Source organism: Acanthopagrus latus, chromosome 7 (genome assembly GCF_904848185.1).
Source record: "Acanthopagrus latus isolate v.2019 chromosome 7, fAcaLat1.1, whole genome shotgun sequence".
Lineage (NCBI taxonomy): Eukaryota > Metazoa > Chordata > Actinopteri > Spariformes > Sparidae > Acanthopagrus > Acanthopagrus latus.
In genome coordinates, this window is record NC_051045.1 from 18,957,913 (window position 1) to 18,978,024 (window position 20,112).

Here is a 20,112-nt window from a genome sequence, read left to right on the forward strand (position 1 = left end):
TAAAGGGTTTGCTTTGTCTGGTTCACTACAATTGTTCTCTTTCATGTCCAAAAAGATTTGACGTCCAAAAACTGTTGTTTTGGGTTTTTAGAGAAAGGCCTTTGTCAACTGCTCCTACTGGTAGACAAAGACACAGTATGTATACGCAGTCTATTAGGCAAGACACTTGGGAAGTCTGGGCAACCTTTTGAACTGCTTTCTGAGCAAGATCTAATATGTTTTCCTGGAGGTTTTTTTGTTTGTTTGTTTTCATCCACCCCCTTCGTGTTTTTTTGGTTTGTTTTACTCCTGCTGCTGCCCGCCTGCAACACACAACTCCATCACTGGGTTTAGAGGGTCAGTCTGTGCGTGTTGGGAGCTATTTACAATGTGATTTCTGCAGAGTTTAGTTCAGGTTTTGGTGCTATATTTGTCTATATACTGGCAAAGCACGCCTGCATTCTTTGTTTTGTTTTTTGCCAAAGTTTAGCAATATTCTCTGATGTTATTTTAAAAAAAGAACCACCAACATTTGTAACCTTTGCCTACCTATGGTACAGTATAGTGTGTAAGATATAATGTCCTGTATTGCTTTTGTGGTCTGACGGAAGCGCTTCCTAGAATGGGATCTTTGACAGCATTTCATCCCTGTATAAGTGTACGTGTTCATATGTAGTAACAGCACACAACCCCGCGTTCCCTTCTTGTGGCAGCGGCGGTCTTGTCGTCTCGCGCCATCGCCTCGCCAGATTGGGAGAGCGGCCAATGGCGCTGATCGAATTCCCCCTGCTTCTCTGTCAGGCTCTTTACCATTCATGTCCGACGTGCGAACCTCCTACCAGAGTCTCGGGAGGTTCTCCCAGTTAAACCAAGGTTAAATCAAATCAATTCCCATGTCCACATGATTAGACCTTACCCAATTGTTAATTATCCAGAGCATGGGGGAGTTGATGGCAATGGGATGAGTGGCAGGGGGATAGGGGCACTTTAATAGAGTCCTCAATAGAGTATTATACAGTTGTGCGGATGTGAGGATCTGCTCTTTTTCTCTTTGTTGTATCTATTTACATTAAACATCTTGTGATGTGCACCATTCTTTGTAGTCCCTGTGTATCTTAAACAAAATTAATCAGTAGAGAGTAAGGCTGTCCAATATATGTGATGATACTTACAGTGTGATGGGACACAAGCGCCCATTATTTCGTAAGGTGTTCTATTTTTATTTCATTGCCTCATAAATCACACTCTTGGTGGTAGTATTTTCTCTCATGCATGAGGGCAACACAAACATGGAGGTGAGACAGAACGCAGATCTGTACTGCAAATGATGTTGCATTGCACAGCCCCGACAGAGAGAATAATACATTTGACTTGTCACTTGGCAACAGTCTATTAAAACAAGCCTCTGTTTTGATGTACTCTACTCAACAAGCACTGTGTTAAGGTCAACCATTACACCAGTAATGTCAGGCCAAGAACCAATAATATGAAAAGTATTTCCCCCAACCCATTTGGTCTAAAAGTGACTCATTTGAAATATAGCCCTGGTGTTGGAGCCTTTCCTTCTGTTGCTCTTCCAGAAAATGGCTTTGTCAGGCTATTTTAGCGGAGGCTTCAAAGATTACATTTCCCCAGATTTGCTATTCTGGGAGTAAAATGGCCTTTGCGGTGTAAAAGGCTTCTGATGGGAAATGCTCCTGAAGGGAAAGAGAGCCCCGGGTCACTGTGACTTCTGGGCCTGCTGAGATGCAGATATACAGTACACCGCACGTCTCTCCTGCTCCTCAGTTTTTAAAGTTGTGCGTTATCTGTAACATAAACACAAACACAACATAAACACAATCTCTCTCTCTCTCTCTCTCTCTCTCTCTCTCTCTCTCTCTCTCTCTCTCTCTCTCTCTCTCTCTCTCTCTCTCTCTCTCTCTTAATATTTTGATACACACACTGTTCACTCTAGTCTCTGAGACTGACAGATGACCTGCTCATGTCCTAAACCTTGATCAAATTCTTGGTAGTGGGTTTAATCTACCCACACGTAGCTTTCCCACATAATCTCAAGACCCTTCTTTAATCCGTAGATGTCTGCGTGCTCTCACCATAAGCCCCTCGGAAGCTCTATATGCATGTGTGTTTGTGTGTATATGTTTGGTTTTGCATTCACTGCCATGTCCCTACAGCTCCAGCCCATTTGCCAACTTGACTTTTCACACCACTCAGCAGCACTAATAATGAGTGCGTGGCTGGTTGCGACAGGCATCGCACAAGCTCCATGCATTATTTAGCTAATGGTCAGGTGGCAGATGCTGGAGTGCTCGCAGTCAGACCAGTGTCCCCATGGGCAATAGGCTGCCTCTCCAATCACCTCATTTTTTCCCTGAGTAAGATCAGTGATGTTCCTCTCAGCTGGTCAGTGAGCTCACTGTGGTTTTTCTGGGTATCCTCCCAGTAGTTAATGTGGTCTCCCAGGGACTGATGTTTGAAAGCATGTGGCCACCCACAGTTCTAAGGGCTAATATCCGAGTCTGTGTGCAGAATCGGCCCTCACATTTACATGATCAAATTCAGACCAGCCACACCAGGACGCCAAAGCAGTTGAGAGATGTGCTTTTCTTTGAAAGATAAAGCCAGCTGTGTGCACGGTTTCATTTTGGCTCCATATTAAAACATCAATATATATAGGTATAATAAATGTCAAGTTAATGCAGACAGTTCATGTTTACTGCTGTTAATATTTACAGAGAAACTAAGTCCTCTTTTCCTGTGGAGCTCAATCCATCTCCAAACCCTGTGTATTTACAAAGAAGAAGATACAGTCAAATGTTGAAGTTTGACTCTGAATCTCTGTAATTAAATATTTTTTAGCTTTGAGCCAAGACATTTTATTGACTAATCAATTACTTCATTAAAATGCAACATTTCTGCATGACAATGTATAAAAACAACTGCACCTTTGTTATAAATTTTGTTGTGTGCTTGCATTATCCTAAACATTCTGATTATGATCAGACTCGTGTGAAATATGGCATTCTTTCCATGGGTAATGGTGCATTTCATTTGGCCGCCTTTCGCTGTAACATCAGAAAGGAAGGAAGTCGGTGAATGTGACATGCTACTAACGTTTTGACCAAGGGATCCCTCGTGGCAGAAACTGCATACTGTGCGTTCAATAACATGTAGGGGCAGGAAAATGAAAATAGTCGCTACCAGTTCGAGCCCTACTTGTGTTTTCATTCTTCGGCCTCCCTGAGCACAGGGCTGTGATTACACCGGACTTTATTTTTCTCTGAGGCAACATGGGGTTGATGGTTTGGGACAAATCAGGTCGACCAATTAAGGGCCACAGATACAAACCCTGCCTGTTATTATACTGTTGCATAAACAACAAGCTAAATCATTTGTCCCTAATTTTCGTGCATTGTACCGTTTGGCAAAAACTACCAAACGTCTGTCCAGCTTTATGCCAGCTGGGGCCCGAGCTCGGTATCTAATGATGCTAATTGCTGTCATTAGCTTGGCTTTAGGGGGAGCGGCTCAGATGTTGTTTGGACATGGACATTCATAGTGACACATTCTGTTGTACTGTGTAGTATCATCCAAAGCTAACTGGAGCACCATAGAGTGCTGGCTGGTGTAATTGGGAGATGTTAATTAGTCTATTGGATGGAGCTTGTACCCTCCTGAGTATTGCCTTTGTGCGCTGCCCTTTTCTGTGTACAAAGCCAACCTAATGCTTATGTCAGTGTAAATGTCTGAACGTGTGTGTGTGTGTGTGTGTGTGTGTGTGTGTGTGAGGAGGAGAGAAATCATAGGACATAGTAAGAGCGTGTGTCTGTGTTTGTATATATGCATGCGACACTCTGGGGGTCTAGCTAATGAGGCAGTCATTTGTTTAATGTAATCACCCACTAGTTTATACCACCCGCTTCCCCTGGCACAGGGACAAGCCACATTATAAAAAGGGCGTGTTTGAATCACATTAGCGCAGGAGCAGCCCACCCCTCACCCCAACTCCCCAGTCACATGCTGAAATGGACCATCAATACCCAGCTGCCAATGCGCCAGCCAAGCATTAATGATGCCATTCACTTAGGGATGTGCAGTGGGCCTGCCAAAGTTTACTCTTTTTGGGTCCCTGTTGTAACTTCCACTAAAATATGTTAAATACTGAAAAGGGGCAGTTTTTCATAACACTCTGCAAACATCCAAGTGCTTAGATTTTATGCACAGTCTGTCAGAAGATGCTTCAAATTGCTACTACACATGAAGAATGAGAGGTGGCGAGATGGTAATAAAGCCAAATATATCTGAATATATATATATATATATATATATATATATATATATATATATATATATATAATTATATATATATAATTATATATATATATATTATTAACAGTTTCTCAGAGTGTAAATGACAACATTTGCTTGCATTTGATGGTGTTTTTCAAACAAACCGTAAATTGTTATTGGTCTTGATGTTGGTTTGGAGCTGAGGGGAGCATTTTTGTTTGCAGAGTTGATTCAGATTACATTTAATTTTGAGCGTAAAACAGATTGAAACACTAAAATGAGTGAAATGGAGGGTTGAAATCACAGGCTGTTCTTCAGGGCACAAATAGTGTTGGTGCACTGAACCTCAGATCTTGCAGACTGGGCGGAACAGAAACAGTCAGGTTTAATTCAGGTTTTATTTTGAGTACCAACACTTGTCACATAGACGGTCTCAATAGAACTTTGAAGAGGCATCATAGTGCATATTTAAAACTATCAACACGTGTTATTGATTTTATGAGGGGAAACGTGAACTGTATTATTTTGGCAGTCTGGCAGTGAGTGAAAGGCTAGTTCATCAGTCAAACTGGTCATTTGCGATTCGACAGAAAACAGACAATCTGCATATCAGCTGACAGACGGCCTATCTGATTCTGCAGCTGCCTGTCTTCCACAAGATAACGTACGTCACCTAGATAGGCTGAGAGAAGATCAGCTGCTAATGAAAACAGGCCTTTCGTCACTCTTCCATCTTGGAGTGAAAATAGAGCGGACGCCATTTATAAAGCATGATATTGGCCTGAAGTGCAGTTTGCATGTTCTTATTGGGAAAAGGAATAAACACCTCACATCAAAGTTGAACGCGCGTATTTCTGGCTGCATCCTTCCCTTCACTAAACAAGTGTTTTGTTTTTGATCCATCCTCCGTGTTTCACTTTTTAAAAGTAGGTGCAAATTGCACTTGAGGGAAGTGCTGTGCAAATTAGGGCCCGGGTGTAACGAATGGCTTAATCAGAGATTACACGGAGAAGGCTGCAGACATCAGACGATTGCAGGGCTAATACTGCGATCAGGCTGGAGAAGTTCAGCCGCACGTTCATCGCTATCGAAACCCAAATCATATTAACGACGGTGCCAAAACACAGCATGCAGCTGAAACTGGTTCAGACACACTGCAGAGTACAACAAACCACGCCTTTATTTTACATACAGATATCAAAATGGTGTTTTCTAAATAATAATATAAAATGCAAATGAAATATGAAGCCAAAAACAGACAAGCAGGCAGTGGATGATCTGTATGCGTAAGGCAGCATCAGGCTTGACTTACAGAAAATAAAACAAATCTTACAAAACAAAATGTCCCAAATACATAGATCTAAAATGTACTGTTAACAAATTACAATTTGTGTGGAATTCCTCTAAATGCAGCAAAATAATTCAGGAAGTTAAATTCCCAGTTTTGAACTTTATGTGAACATGAAATCACAATTAAGTTGCAGACAGCACTAATCTGATCAATTAAACACAATTTGCTCAAGATGTACAAACAAATTAAAAAAACTAACAGGAATGAAGATTCTCCGTTAAACATTTAGACCAAACATAGAATGAACACCAATTGTTTAGAATATAACAGAAATGTTGAGTAGATCGGGCATCGTACCAATATCTGCTATCAGTATTGGATCACAACATACTGACATCAAAATTAGCTCATGGAACTTTAAGTCTCTCTGTCAGGCTTACACTTTCGATGAACACAGTGAATATAGGCAGAGATGTGTGATTATTTTGCAGATGGTGTATTAATGTCCTTTGTTGAGGCTGCTAAGAACTGAAGCGGAAGGATTATTCTTAAGAGGATGTACCAGTAGGGTTCACAATGGTAAGCAGATGAAGATAACACTTTGTCGTGTACACAGTGATCTCTGGCATTCGCTCTGTAAAGACATTAACCTGAGCGATGCACGGAAAGTAATGATTATACGGGCCTGAATGCACCTGCTGTTGTTCAAGCACTTGGCAGCGCAATGCAGTATCAGACGATTTCTTTCCTCTGGTCTTCCAAAGCATCAGAAGTGTTGTTGTGGCTGTGAAGAGCTTTTTCATGTGGCATCCTGTGAGGAGGATGCTCAAACAAAGATGTATGGAAAATGTAAAATAAGCTGTCGCCGTCTCTCCCGGATAATGTAAAGGCCTCACAACACGAGAGGAAGCCTAATTAAAAAAAGTCGTGCATCTGAAGTCAGAAGGAGGCCTTACCTTCATCAGGCACAGTCATAAACAGTTCCATTATACATTCTATAAGATCTGGCTGCGCTTGTCATGAAGCTAGACCGTGTTGTGGAGATTCTGGAGTCGGTTTATAGCGAAAAAGACAACTGTGAGAATTGAACGTGAAAGAAGTTTTGTCGCTCTGCTCCTCCACCAGAAACTGGCCCAGGAGGCAGCGGGTAGTCTGATTATTTATCCTCAAATGGACTGAAACAAGCCATAATAATGAAACAAACCATTAGAGTGAAACTAACCCACATGTCGTCCTCAAAATGTGCAGCATTTGAAAATCCAGGTGCCCATCAGTCAAGTTAGACCCGGGGGCACAAACAGGAGGGAGCAACCATTATGTAACCAGAAGAGCATCTGGACGTTTTCTTTCTAATTGGAAAGATTATTAATGCAGGGGGCCAAGGGGCCAGCTGAGCCCTGCGATTGCCCTTGTGCTGTCTCCTCTGGGAGCCGAACTGTCCCGCGGAGCCGAGGGCCAAATCAATGGCTCTGATTTGAACTGCAGCTGGGTCTTCTCTACAAACATTATCTCCCCCACCACGGGGCGACGCCGGCTGCCTTATTGAAATGGATGACTGTTCATATTAGCAGCTGTAAGGTGCACAGGAGAGAAGAAAGCCATGAATCTAAATGGGACATGGACACGTGGGAAATGTATAATAGCATTAGCTGTCATTTACTGTTTGATGATGATCCATGATGTGAAATCTAGCAGTTTGACCTGTTTTGATCAACAGCATCTTCCTCCTCTTCTCCAGAATTCACACTGTAATTCTGATGATGAAAATGTGATATACACATGTCTAATAGGATAAAGTGATGAAATTATGACATTTGATATCCAGAAGGTCAGAGGTTAAATGCACTGTGACATCATGATATTCTACAAAAAAGTGTTCTGGCCATTAGTCAACACCACAGCTCAGGAACAGCAACTTGACTGTTGTGCACAGGCATAAAACCGCTCTGTGGTAATTCTAGTCTTCTTTGTCTTTTTTATCAAATTAATTTAAGTGCATCTAGTGGACATACAAAGGCATAAGATTTCATCACTTGACTCATGACATGGTCAAAAATGATACTATGATATGATTCACGGTTAGTGGGAATGATCATTGTTTCCCAGATTTAACTTTTGCTGCAAGAAATATTGACATCATGATGATTTGTTGGGGCTTGTACAGAAAGGTCGCCCTTGTTTCATTGCCAGCTTGCACTTTTTAGCCACTCACACTTGTCCTGTTCAGGAGTAATTTCACTTTGATCCCACGTTTTGGCCTCCAAAACAGTATTCATCATCTTTTGGAAGGGGAGCGGGCCAGTTCACTTTGTTTTATTTTCACATACGAGCAAAATGTGTCCCATGAAGCATTTCCACTCTTCAGTTTATCTCAACCCGTCATTATTGGAGGCTAAAATGGCAGCCAGCACATGCAGTCAACACGTCTTCGAATGTGTGGCGCCATGGGAGCCGAGAAGCTGAATTTGTCACGGTACAGGTACAGTTCATTGTGCTATACACTACACCGTACGACATGAATGTAGCCATGGTGATTACTTTGGTATTGATCTTCACTGTGAAGCTGATGCAAAGCTCTCCAGAGTGCCGGAGTTGTCGCATGTAATTCCCACGGCTCAGATTTAACAGACAAATCAGACCTTTTTGGTTGGTAATGTTCACAAATGTGTTACATCGCTCCACTGCAGCGGTGACTGCGGATGTTAAAGCATCTGAGAGACACTCTTCACAGAACTGGTTGGTTTGCCGTTCAAGTATATGGACCTGACCTTGTGTGACACTGTCTGCACCATCATCCTTTAAGCAAGCAAACTGGAGCAAACGAAGCCAATCTTAAGCAAACTGTGGAGCTAATAGTCATGCCAACGCGAGCAGACAAACCACAGTTGTGCAAATAATAGAAGTCACCGAGACTGAAAGTGTGTTTCTTCTCTGTCTGTCAGTGTTGGAGGTGTAATTCAGAGTGACAATCTTTGTTGATATTGCCAAAAGCAATTTGTTGAACATATTTGCTGCCTAATGAATTTGGAAATGAAATACAAACAGGCAGAGTAATGTTGCAAATTACTGTTTGATTACCAGAATGCCATCTCTCTGGGAGGAACAAATCGCTGATTTACAGCAAGTCAAATATGTAGTTACAGCAAGCTTTGGGTTCACGTGAATCAATTTTGTGTTCCAGGATTACCGAGAAAGTAAAAACCAAATGTTTGTTTTGGAACATATAGTCTCTAAAATATGATTGTTACTAACAAAATGGCAGAACAGCAAGGCTTTGTAAGTCGTTCTTACCTTGTTGCACAGAGGAGGTTTTTATTATAGTGAATAAAGTCGGACATTGTAGCCCTTTTTTTTTTTTTCGAGTGCAGTGATTTTGGTCGTTTGTGTTTGTCAGATATGTTCAGCAACTCCACATTTTGCAGGCACCCCCCTCTGCCAGGTAGAAGTGAATACTTAATTGAGTTAAGTTATGCTCTCTCCGTCTTTATCTCAGCTACCTGTCAGTTGCTGCGTGATTGAAGTCGTCTCAGCTTTACATCCTGTTTAAAGAAAAAAAAAGGGAGTGACTTTCTCTGTCCTCCTCCATCTCATTTCCCTCCCTCTCTCTCCCCGTAGGGACTTCTCTCTGAAGGAAATGTGGTTTTAATTTTCTTGTTCCTTCTCTCCAAATGTCAACTTCAGGTGTTTCTTTGCTGTTCGTGCTGCCCTGTTTTCTGCATTCTTTTAATTAAGTCTCCTGGTTGTGTTGTTTCTCTTCTCTCCTCTCTCTTCAGCTTTTTTTTTCTTTTCTTTTTTTAGCTTTACAGTGCCAGCTTCTTTTTCTCTGTGATTTGTTTAAAGGTTAGTCAGTGTGGGTGGACTGACGTATTTTTTTTTTTCCCCTCGGCTCTCAGGCACATGCTTCTGCTTTGGTTTATCTAAAAAGACGCTGTGCCAATCTCATCCATAAAATGCCATCAGAATTTAGATCAGTGTGGTTCCATGCTATGGCTCATCATTTAAGAGTTTCCTTCTCTCACTCCACTCCCAAAGGACTCCGCTTTGCCCAAACTTGCCCTCAACCCCAGCTCTGCAATTTGTGGCAGCCACTGAAGCAATGACATGATTGTTCCAGGTCAGCCATGGAGCTTTGACCTCTACTCCTCTGTGCCTCTTATCCAGAAAGTGGCACACTCGCTTGGGTAAGCCAGCTTGATTTCACCTCAGAGCCTTAGCCTTTGGTCATGCTCTGATAAGTGATTGACTAAAATGGCAGGCTGTCACAACAGCGCTGGGCACTAAACTCACTGACTCTGGATATCCTGCTTACCTGCTGATGCTCGGTTGGCAAGATCAACTCAGCTGTAAATCCAGGTTTGTGAACATAAGAGAGTATGAATGTCTGTTTTATATGGATAAAAGGTTACCGGCTACTTCTTTCCAATAGCCATCAGCCTAGTAAGTCACATGTCATTTCTTCTACTTTGGCAGTCTTGTATTCGGCCCTGTTACCTTTCAAACTGATTCTTCAGTTTTAGCTCGCATAGCTCAAAACCTATCCCATGCTTTAACATAGCTCCCCCGTCATGTTGCACACTGACATATTTTGTACCGTGCTGTATGGATGCCTGTACCGATAGAGTGATTAATAGACAAGCGAGCAGCATAGCTCCAGGGCAGTGTCTGCGAGTCAGTCAGCCTGTCCACCACTTTGGTCCTGAATGAAATATCTCAACTATTGGACTATCCAGCATGCTTAGACAGTCAGGCCTCCCGACTTTAGTCTAGTACCAACAGCAGGTTAAAGTCTGAATTCATCCAGTGAAAGATTTCAACATTCACAAAATAAAATTGGCACCATTTTTTTGTGCAGACATTCATGTTCTCCTGATAAATCTAATGAATCTTAAATGATCCCCAGGCTTTTCCCTTTAGCACCACCACGAGATTCACATTTGAGTGATATGCCTCAATGACTGTTGGATGGATTACCATGAAATTCCTGAGGGTGATCTCACCCTGGTGATCCTCTGGCCTGTCATCAGGTCAAATGGTGTGATTTTGGTTCATCAGATATTAGGTGCAAAATGTAAACGGTGTTCTCATCCCCCTCAGCTGTACTTTGGCATTTAGTAACACAGCCTTACAGAGTTGCTATGGCTATAGACTCTTGGTCCTGCTGTATGTCCCTGCTGTTGTCACAGAACAAAATGCGTTTGTGTTCTCCTTTATTCTTGTCAATTCTCTTTGCCACTTTAAACAGCTTTATAAACTCAATGTGAGAAGAACTGCATTCTTGAAGTGGTCAAATTATTACAGTTTTATTTGGTAAAGAGTATAATCAGAGGTTTTTTTTGTTGTTGCTGAAATGAGTATTTCTTACAACAGCTTGGCTCCAATTTTAAACAGATGACCTTTTTGAAGGCTGTTACCATTTGTTTTAACAATTCACTGTTGCTTTTCAAATCTTATTGCCAGAGAAAAATAATTTATCTAGCTCGCGATGGATCTTCAGGCTCAACAGATGAAAGGCCACTATTTGCCCCTATATTACACCAGCTTTTAAAGCTAGCATACAGTGTGTGGAGCTTCATTCATCAAATTATCCATCCCCAGACACCCTCTGTCTCTGTCTCTTCTCCTGAAAAGGTGTCAGCTGGCACCAACGTAATTAGAATTTACACACAAGGCGTCAGATTGACTTTCGACAGGCTCAGTCAGGCTTTCATTTTAAGTCTTTACATCTCTACAAATTGAGTAATCTGTCATCCATTTGTCTAAACTCTGAGATGGCAAGGCTAATGAGGTTCAAAGTCTGTTTTGTTGTCTAAATATCCCGCAGATTTTACTTAAGAATTCAATGTCAGGGCACTCTTATTACACCCAATAAGATTCTTGTGTTATTGACACAGAGTCAGTAAGGGAATCGTTAGCGGGCACAGACTTGCGTCAGTGCAGATCTGGGAGGAAAGTGTTGTTATGCAGTGTCATCCTTTGGCAGTGTAACCGTGGAAGTAGTCTGCTGAGATTTTTCATTTGGCCTCCATCATTTGATTTGAGCTAATTGCAGTTTTTTGCATAGCTTCGGGGAAAAGGGGGGGGTGAGAGGAGACGAGGAGAAGCCATCATTCTCTAATTTGCATGGCAACCTGTCTGACACGAACATGCACAGCCCGGATGAGAGCAGCCTATTCATGTTTAGAGCGTGAGGACATGGCGGTAATAAGAGACGGGTGGACAGAAGGGCCAAGGGACGATCAATTCAAACAGAGTCAGAGGAAGGAGATGAGATATTTGGAGATTTTGGGAGGCAGTTTGAAGGACTCTCAGAAAATGCAATGGAAAAATGATGACATAATTTCAAGAAAGGAGTTTGTCAAAGCATTTGTTAAAGCGTGTACTATAAATATGTAGTTTTGTCTGGTGTTAGAAATACATCACTGTAATAGACACCACAGTGTCCACCCACAGTGCCAAGTGCTGCTGTCCAGTTATGTTTCATCTGGACAAACACACCCTTTATTTTTCTTTGCCGTTACTGTCACTACTGTTGTTGCTATAAAACAAAGGCCAATAAAAGATCCAGTAAGTCTCAATGAATCTGTCTCTGCGAAGCTCATAATGCTCTGTTTCTGTTGACATTGTGTCAACAGAAGTGAGCGTTCTTTGAGCCGACTCAGTACTGCAGTCATTTTCGAGGCTGTATAATGCGGTGATATCATACTACATCAAAAACGAAACATATCATGAGTTCAACCCATCTGTGTCACACCATTTGGCCATACTAACAGATGTCTGAGAGACTGTCTTGCCGAGCACAAGTATGCCACTAGAACTAGGCATTGTGAATCCCCTCTGGCTTCACACGTCAGTAAACATCACAGTGCTAGTGATTTTTTGATGGTGATTCAGATGTCCCTTGTTTTCTTTAATCATTTTTTTCTGGAAAGGCGTCACCCTTTATTTTAAAACCTTTTTGGGATCCATATCATGTATATGGATAGATATTTTATATGTTGTAAGCATGTGAACATTTTGTGTCTTGTTATGAACTCTGTAAAACGCTGGAAGGATTGTATTGACCGCAGAGCATTTGCATTTCTTTATTTCAAAAAGCGCTCATATAATACATGGGTAAAGTTCATTACAAAAAGATTAATTACAAAATACGTTCCAGGATGCCTTGAAGATCTTAGGTTGATAGATGTAACACTGTGAGATATTACCTGAGGGAGAAACGTTTCCTTTAAGTACAGCATGAAGGCAAAATAATAGCTCAGCTGAGAAGTTATTATTTTTGTGTGTGAAGATGATGAGCTGATGAAAAGAGAATCTGAGCTATGCCTGCTGTGAATCACCTATTGAACTGGTATCACAGCCCATCATTATTTTGCAACTGTAAAGTAAAAGCTCCTGTCTTGTCTCTAAGGAGTTATTCCTATTGAACATTACCATTATTCCATTTACTCTTATGGGCAAATGAGGGATATTTATATTCTGGATGCAGCATAATTTCCGGTTCATTTCTTTGAACGCCTCCTTATTGTAAGTGCATTTCAAGTTACTTTACAGATAATACAGACGAGGTCCAACAAATCATGAATCATTGGATGAAATTCCCACACATCCCACAATTCCTACACTTATGTCTCTGTTTGTTTATATTGTTTATATTGTATATGTAATAGTCACTTTGTTTATTGTTCATTGTCTCAATGTATGCACCTTATTCACCGAGACAGATTCCTTATTGGTGTGAAACCCCTCTTGGCAGTACATCTGCTTCTAATTCTGATTTCGATTCTGATTCTGAAATGAAGCAGTATGTCATGCAGGATACAAGTGCAAGAAAGCAGTCAAAGTACAAGACACACAGTATGTTGGAGGGACATGACAACCTCGTTTTTATTCCCAGCAACTTAAGACAAGAAAAACTGTCCATGAAATGAATTAATGTCAGTGTAAATGAATATGAACTCCATCACTGCCTGCTCCTTCAGTGTCGAGGAACATACCAGGAATTATATCAGGGACCGCAAATGACAATTTCTCCACTGGCAAGGTTAACTGACAGAAACACAATAAAAGAGGAAAAAAACCCACAAACCCTTGACTGCAACAAAATGCTGACGTGTTGGATGAGTATCCTTGAAGTGAAGGAGAGCCTGGAGTGACAGAGAGCGACTCACCGGGGAGATCTAAAGCCAGCGAAGTGGAGAGACGGCCAGAGACACGATGCAAGAGAGCGAGAGATCTGAGGAGGGAGAGAGGAAAAGTGGCACAGTAACGGAGAGCACGGCAGACCTAAAAAAGACAGACTTTGTGGGTCAGGCGAGCCTCAAGGCCTGCAAACCTACTGCAGAGGGATTAATGATGCCAGGTCGGACCCTAAGCTTGTTTACAAAGACACACGTGGCTGTTTTCACCGTTGCTGCCTTGCTCGAGGGCAAAAGACTCAGCTACAGTACCCAAATTCACCCACAGAGACAGACGGACATGAGGGGAAGAGGGAGTGTTTTCTGTACACATGCAAAGGATGAAGAGGAGGGGGGAGAGACTGTAGGGAGTTGAGGCAGGTCTCCAGTGGCTCTTGAGGCAAAGCTCGCTCTGCGTTAGGTACCGTCGGCTTATTCACCCGACATATTTAGGGCTACCAACTAGGACACAGGTGTAGCAGCGAGGGTAGGAACAGACTTGTGTTGCTAAATGAGGACCACAGAGCTCGAGAGCACAGAGAGGGCGGTTTGCTTGTTGTGTAACCTTGACTAGACTTGTACCGCTCAGCGTCTGGAGGTTGTAGAGAAGAGGAACTCTTCCGTTTGTTCGTAAAAACATGCACCACTCAACACGAGATTCTTTTTTTTTTTAATTCATAAAAAGTGCAAGCGAGCACCAACCACTCCAGCACATAGTCTGTGTGTGAATGACACTGACCCCAGCGGTGATGCTGTAGTGTGGTATCCATTACAAGAAGCTGTTTTTAACCCCCCTCATTTAGCTTAGATGCTACTGTAGGTGACCTGTGACCAGACAGCCAGACCGACTGCTATTTTGAATATAGGACACTATCAAGTCTAGTCAGTCAGCTCTCTTATGTCACACATACCTCAAACTCTCCAGAAAGCTGTTTCTGCTTCAGCTCACTGTGAAACTGAATAATAAACTAAAAAAAAAAAAGATGGAAAAGCACTGTAAGGTTGGAGGCCAAGGTAATTCTACTATACTGCAAGTCTTAGTATGTCAGAGTTCCCGTATTATGCTCATTTCCAGGTTTGTACTTTTAGTTTTGGTGTCTGCTAGAATATATTTACTTCCTTGTGATGTTCAGAAAGGCATTCCTTTTTCTCATTCAGTCTTTTGCTGCAGCATCTCTATTCACTCTCTGTCTGGACGCCTCAGTTTAGCTCCTGCACTGATTCGTCAGCTCTAGCCTGTCCTAGCAGGCATCACCCACTGTGTTTCAGTGGCTCAAGGACATGTATAGTTGTGACATCATAAACTTATGGAATTTTGGAGAGCTTGTTTGAGAGCTTCCAAGTGCCTAGTCAGTCTTCATAGTTAACTTTGATACTGCTGACAGTATTTGCTGATAACCATTTGTCACTTCTCACTCAGTGTAGCACCAGTCTTGCACTGATTTTCAGAGCTAAATAAACTTTGGGCTCTTCTTTTACTCTGTGTTTGGAAGAGCTGCCAAAAGGTTGGATGCAAAGGGAACATTAGAGTGGAGTTGTCAGGGATGTCATGTTATTAAATATGTAGGTCATAAAATAAAGAAAATGTGAACATCTTTCAACACAATTCCCCAGAGCCCATGGAGACGTTTTCAAATTGCTTGCATTGTTTACTTCGACCAAATGTCCACAACCCAAAGACGCTGATATAGAGCATCAGTTCCACACTGTTGGGAAGCTGGAACCATTGAAATGAACCTCAGCAACTTTTACAATTAAATTCAGTCCCAATTTACTCTCATCCTCTCACTGGTATTACAGTGTTAGCTCATGCTAGCTTATACTCATGAGTTGCAAGAGATGCAGTGTGAATCACATTTGGTCTGAGTGGTTACTGGTGAGATAGCCGTGAGCTTTTTTGTCAGTTTTATGTCAGCGGTGGTGGAAATGAGACACACAATTGGCAGGACATGGCAGCAGTTTGACAAGGACGGTTGTAGAATAGCATTCGGGGGGAGGGAATGCAGAGATAGATCCACTCTGCAGGGTCAACAACCTGCCAGTGCCACGGTTCAAAGAGCGACAACCTCTGCCTGTCGATCTCCTGCTGTTGCTGGCGGTGTTTCAATTCAAAACAGCACTTCTTGTTGGTGGCAGGCAGACAGAAATGTCAACCCCACGTAACCGCTGCACTTAAAAACTCCCTCGGATTCTTTGCCTAGCAACACATCGCAGTGACAGCTTACATCACCAAGCTAGCTGGCAGAGCACTCTGCTAGAATCCTCTCAGCGGCTATCTGCAAATGGGAAAAGGCAAAGCGTGGAATATGAAAAAGTGACAGGAAATGCTTGAAAGGCCTCCAGCTGACAACAATTAGGCTCCATTGTGTGATATTATTTGTCAGAGGGAAACCAGACACGAATACTTTCGAGAGAATGCTGGTTTTCTAATCTTCTTTTGTGTCTCTGATGGGCTGCACCAACTGCAGTGAACGTGTCTGATGTTCAAGCCAATGACATCACTCACCTGTGTGTGCTGGTATGTGATGGATGCCTTCATGCCAACAGCCTAATGTCATTCCTTCCAGGCTACGGTCAGGAATTTCATGGTCTTTGTCTCATAAACGACGTCTCTCACTGTTAATGACTTATACATTGGTAACGCAAGTCTTAAGAGACGTGTATTTATTATAGGGATGGAGCTTTCTGTCATGTAGTATATTAGTGGGGCAACAGGGAGCCTAATTATCCCTCATACGGCCCCAGCATCTGCCTGTCATTATAGATTCAACCATCACAACGTAGTTCACAGAAGCATAAGAATATTAATGTGGTGGTGAATATGTATTGTATTCTCGATCGTTCTCAGTTGACTAATTTTGCCACAGTTATATTTGCCTTTTTATATTTCCTCAAGTGCTGATGCAGAGTGAACCACCTGTTTTTCTTTTCCTACCCTTTCCATGAATCCCGGATGGCATGAGTGATGAAAATTTTACTGCATTAGGCACGGCAATTTAACAGTCACACAGCTGTAGAGACCTATGAATGCTGTAAAGCGGACAATTTGCGCTTGCAGCTCTTCAGTGATACTTGGTCACATTTCACTGTGGGGATTTCAAATAAAAGTCTTCTATGCGGCCGCTGTGGCTGTTACGGTAAAAGCCTAGCCTCTGTGGCATGGATGAGTCAGTGTCTGCACAGAAGAACAAGTTAGTGTAATCCTGTAGTGGCGTGTAATTTGTCCCAGTCAAATGCTCCTGCTTGTGGTTAAAGGTATAAATCATATAAGCGTATAAAGAGACATTTATGAAGTAATCACGTTGATGTTCAATGCAGTGTTCTGCGATAGAACTGCAAATATTAAACTCAAACTTTGCTTCTGATGGTTGATTTAGACGGCATTACATTTTGTCAATGCTTGAATGGCACTCAGTAGAGCGGATACTTCCACCAGCGGCCTAGTAGTCTCCCTTGATTAAATTGATCATAATCCAGTATTAAATAATACATATTTAAATCCGCTGCATCCGCATTTTTTATTGGATCAGCATCAGCAGCATTTGTACTCACAACATCCGATCTTGCAATGTTAAGGAAACTAAGAACAGAATTCCGGGATCCGTTCCTTTATCCGGATCTGTCACCGAATGTTAATGGCGTCATGTTGTGGACCGAGACCCGTCCTCCATCCAAGTTTGGTGGAAATCTGTTATGTAGTTTTTGTGTAAGCCTGCTGATAAACCAACCATCCAACCGTTAAAGGGACACAGGTAAAAACATGACCACCTTGGCGGAGGTAACAATAGCATGAATAAATCAGCGCGACATGACTTCACTGCATGTTGATAAGTGAAAATACCGAATCATCCCCGTGCCTCGCTATCTATTTAAACTCTGTGTAAGGTCTGCTTATCTGCGGTGACACACAGAGAGGGATTCGATGTGGCCTGACAACCCCACAGCTCCCGACTATGGTGAGAGTAAAACATCAAGCGCTTGCACTGTGATCAAACACACATGCCAAACCCTTTCAGCAGTTCAGAACATTGCCCTACATTTCCCATTTAAACCAGTGATGGTGATGTCATATCCAAATGTTGTGTGGCCTCTGAACAGGAGGATCCGAGTTCTGGATTGTGACAGGAATTGCAATTTGCCTTTTTAAAGCCAGAGACATGGATGAGAGGCAGACATGATCTGGGTTGAAAATGTTAGATTATTTCCGTCCTATCTGTGACATACTCGACTAAAGGTCTGAGCCCTGCAGCCATCGTCAGCTTCTGCAAAGACAAGTCAGGAGAGTTGCATGTATAATAAGCCTCTGTATAAATGAATCCCCCTCCCCAATGCCATAACTGTGTCAACACGAGCAAAATAAGAATAGTGTCATTTAAGGGATCCTTTTTGATCCAGCAGCAGCCATGACAGCCCGTCAGCCTCAAACCTTTGTTCTTCTTCAGGTGATTGCAGGTCTTCTTCTGTTTCGTCTGCCCTGTGGGTTCCATGTCAGTGTCTGTTTGGTGAGTGATTTATTTGGCTTTCTGAGTATGGGGCCTAAAGCCCCAGTTCCGCCACTTGTCTGGCCATTGGCCTTCAGCACGCGTTGGAGGCAGCGTTTGATGAATGTCTGTAGTTCACCAAGTATTTTGTTGGAAGTTTTCCATGTCTCGCATCTGCTCAACAGAATTGATTTTTTTTAGGCTTGGCTCTAAATGCTAGCTGTTTTGTTTTCCAGATGTTATTTAGGATGTTGAATGCTATTCTTATGTTTCCTGCTCTGGCTTTGACATCTTCCTCCCTTCCTGTGCCCACGGTAATTATGCTTCCAGAGTATGTAAAACTGTCTGGCCTTCCCTTATTGGTTATGATCTATTATTATTGATCCATTGTTCTTGTAATTGACTCCCATGATTTGAGTTTAGTGTTTAAGTATAGCGGCGGTTTCTGCATCTGTGGTGAGCGGTTGTGAGTAGTCCCACAGTTTAGGGTAAATGCCCGGTCTGGTTGTACACTTTTCTTGCTAGGAGGGAAGGTTTTACAGCCACTGAGTTTTCCACTCTGTTCTCTCATGGCACATTGACTAATGTGACCGCTCCAGTGCCAACCCCCGACCAATATGTCTCTTAGGAGCTTGTTAGCCACGGACCTGTAGTGACCCAGACGCCCTCCCCTGTTCCCGAAGAGCTGAAAAAGTTACAGATTTTCCTTTTTTTTTCTTCTCCTAACTGAGTTTTCTAGATGGGAGAACTTAAGTTCAAGGGACAACCCACTGACCTCTTGGTTGCTTGCAAACACATAAAATAGATAATCAAATTAATAGTGTGGCAATAGACGTTTAAGAATGTCTATGTTGAATTTTGCAGTTAGTGACCGAAATAATGAATAGACAAAATATTTTTCTCTCTTACTCCAGAGAACTTTAAAAATAAAAAAAATCTGCACTTAGATGTTAGGCAAGAAACACATTTTAAAATTGTGTTTCCACATTTATATACATAACACAAACACACGAAAAAGCACAGTACATTCGCAGTACCGTATGAGCACAGTGTGTGCTGATTGATCCATCACGCACGAGAACGCTGCTGAAGCTCCGGTGCTGATTGGTGCTGACGGCAGCCCGCTGCCCCCTGCTGAGCTTTCCACAAAACGACCCCTCGCTCCCCCCTCCAGTCTCCTCCTTTCCCCACCGGCTAATCGATAAGCTCTAAGGCACACCTGAATGGTTGCTGCCTCAAAGACACTGCTGCTGCTGCTGCTGCCGCTGAGTGCTTTGGTGGAATGATGGACAGGGTTTGTTGGGCTTTATGGAACCTAACAGTCGTCGCACGAGCATCTGGAGATGCCGTGTGGATATGGCCAAACTTTTAAGCAGGCTATTGGAGAGAGTATTTCTTTTTTGCGTGTGTGTGTGTGTGTGAGAGAGAGAGAGAGAGAGAGAGAGAGAGAGAGAGAGAGGCACAAGATAAAAAGCAGATTGAGGCAGCCAAATTGGTCATTGTTTAAATGTAACTGGACAGTTTTATACTGCTGACCTGAATCATTAATGATATTCATCTTTCTCTAATGCTTTATGTCAAGTAAGTCTACATAAATAATGTGCAGGCCGAAGGGTCATATCAGCCTTATGAGTTTGTGCATTTGCTGTTTGTTGATGGACATGAAAGGTTTCAGAGGAGAGACTATTTTTGAGCACTTAAGTGATTATGAAAAAAATGATGATCATTTTAATAAAAATTTAGACAATAAAATGAATATATAAAGTTGTGTTAAATTGAAATTAACGGAATTGAAAACAAATTTAGCATACATGACTTCTGACATCCCAAATCCTGATTTATTGGGCAGCCGCCCTGAAAAGCCTCGTGCATTAAGCTTTTTTTGATCCAGATA

At 42.2% G+C, this 20,112-nt stretch overlaps 1 protein-coding gene across 8 annotated transcripts in view; it reads left to right on the top strand.

Annotated features, from left to right (window-relative positions):
* The window catches only part of LOC119023356 (kazrin-like), a 171,366-nt gene that overhangs the window by 92,115 nt on the left and 59,139 nt on the right, over window positions 1-20,112 (top strand). Inside the window, exon 1 of one of the 8 annotated variants that reach the window (XM_037105213.1) lies at window positions 9,725-9,744. The exons of the other annotated variants lie outside the window; for them this stretch is intronic. The gene's annotated coding sequence lies outside the window, so the exon portion shown is untranslated. Of the gene's footprint in view, window positions 1-9,724; window positions 9,745-20,112 lie in introns of those variants that run through there. 8 annotated transcript variants of the gene reach the window in all.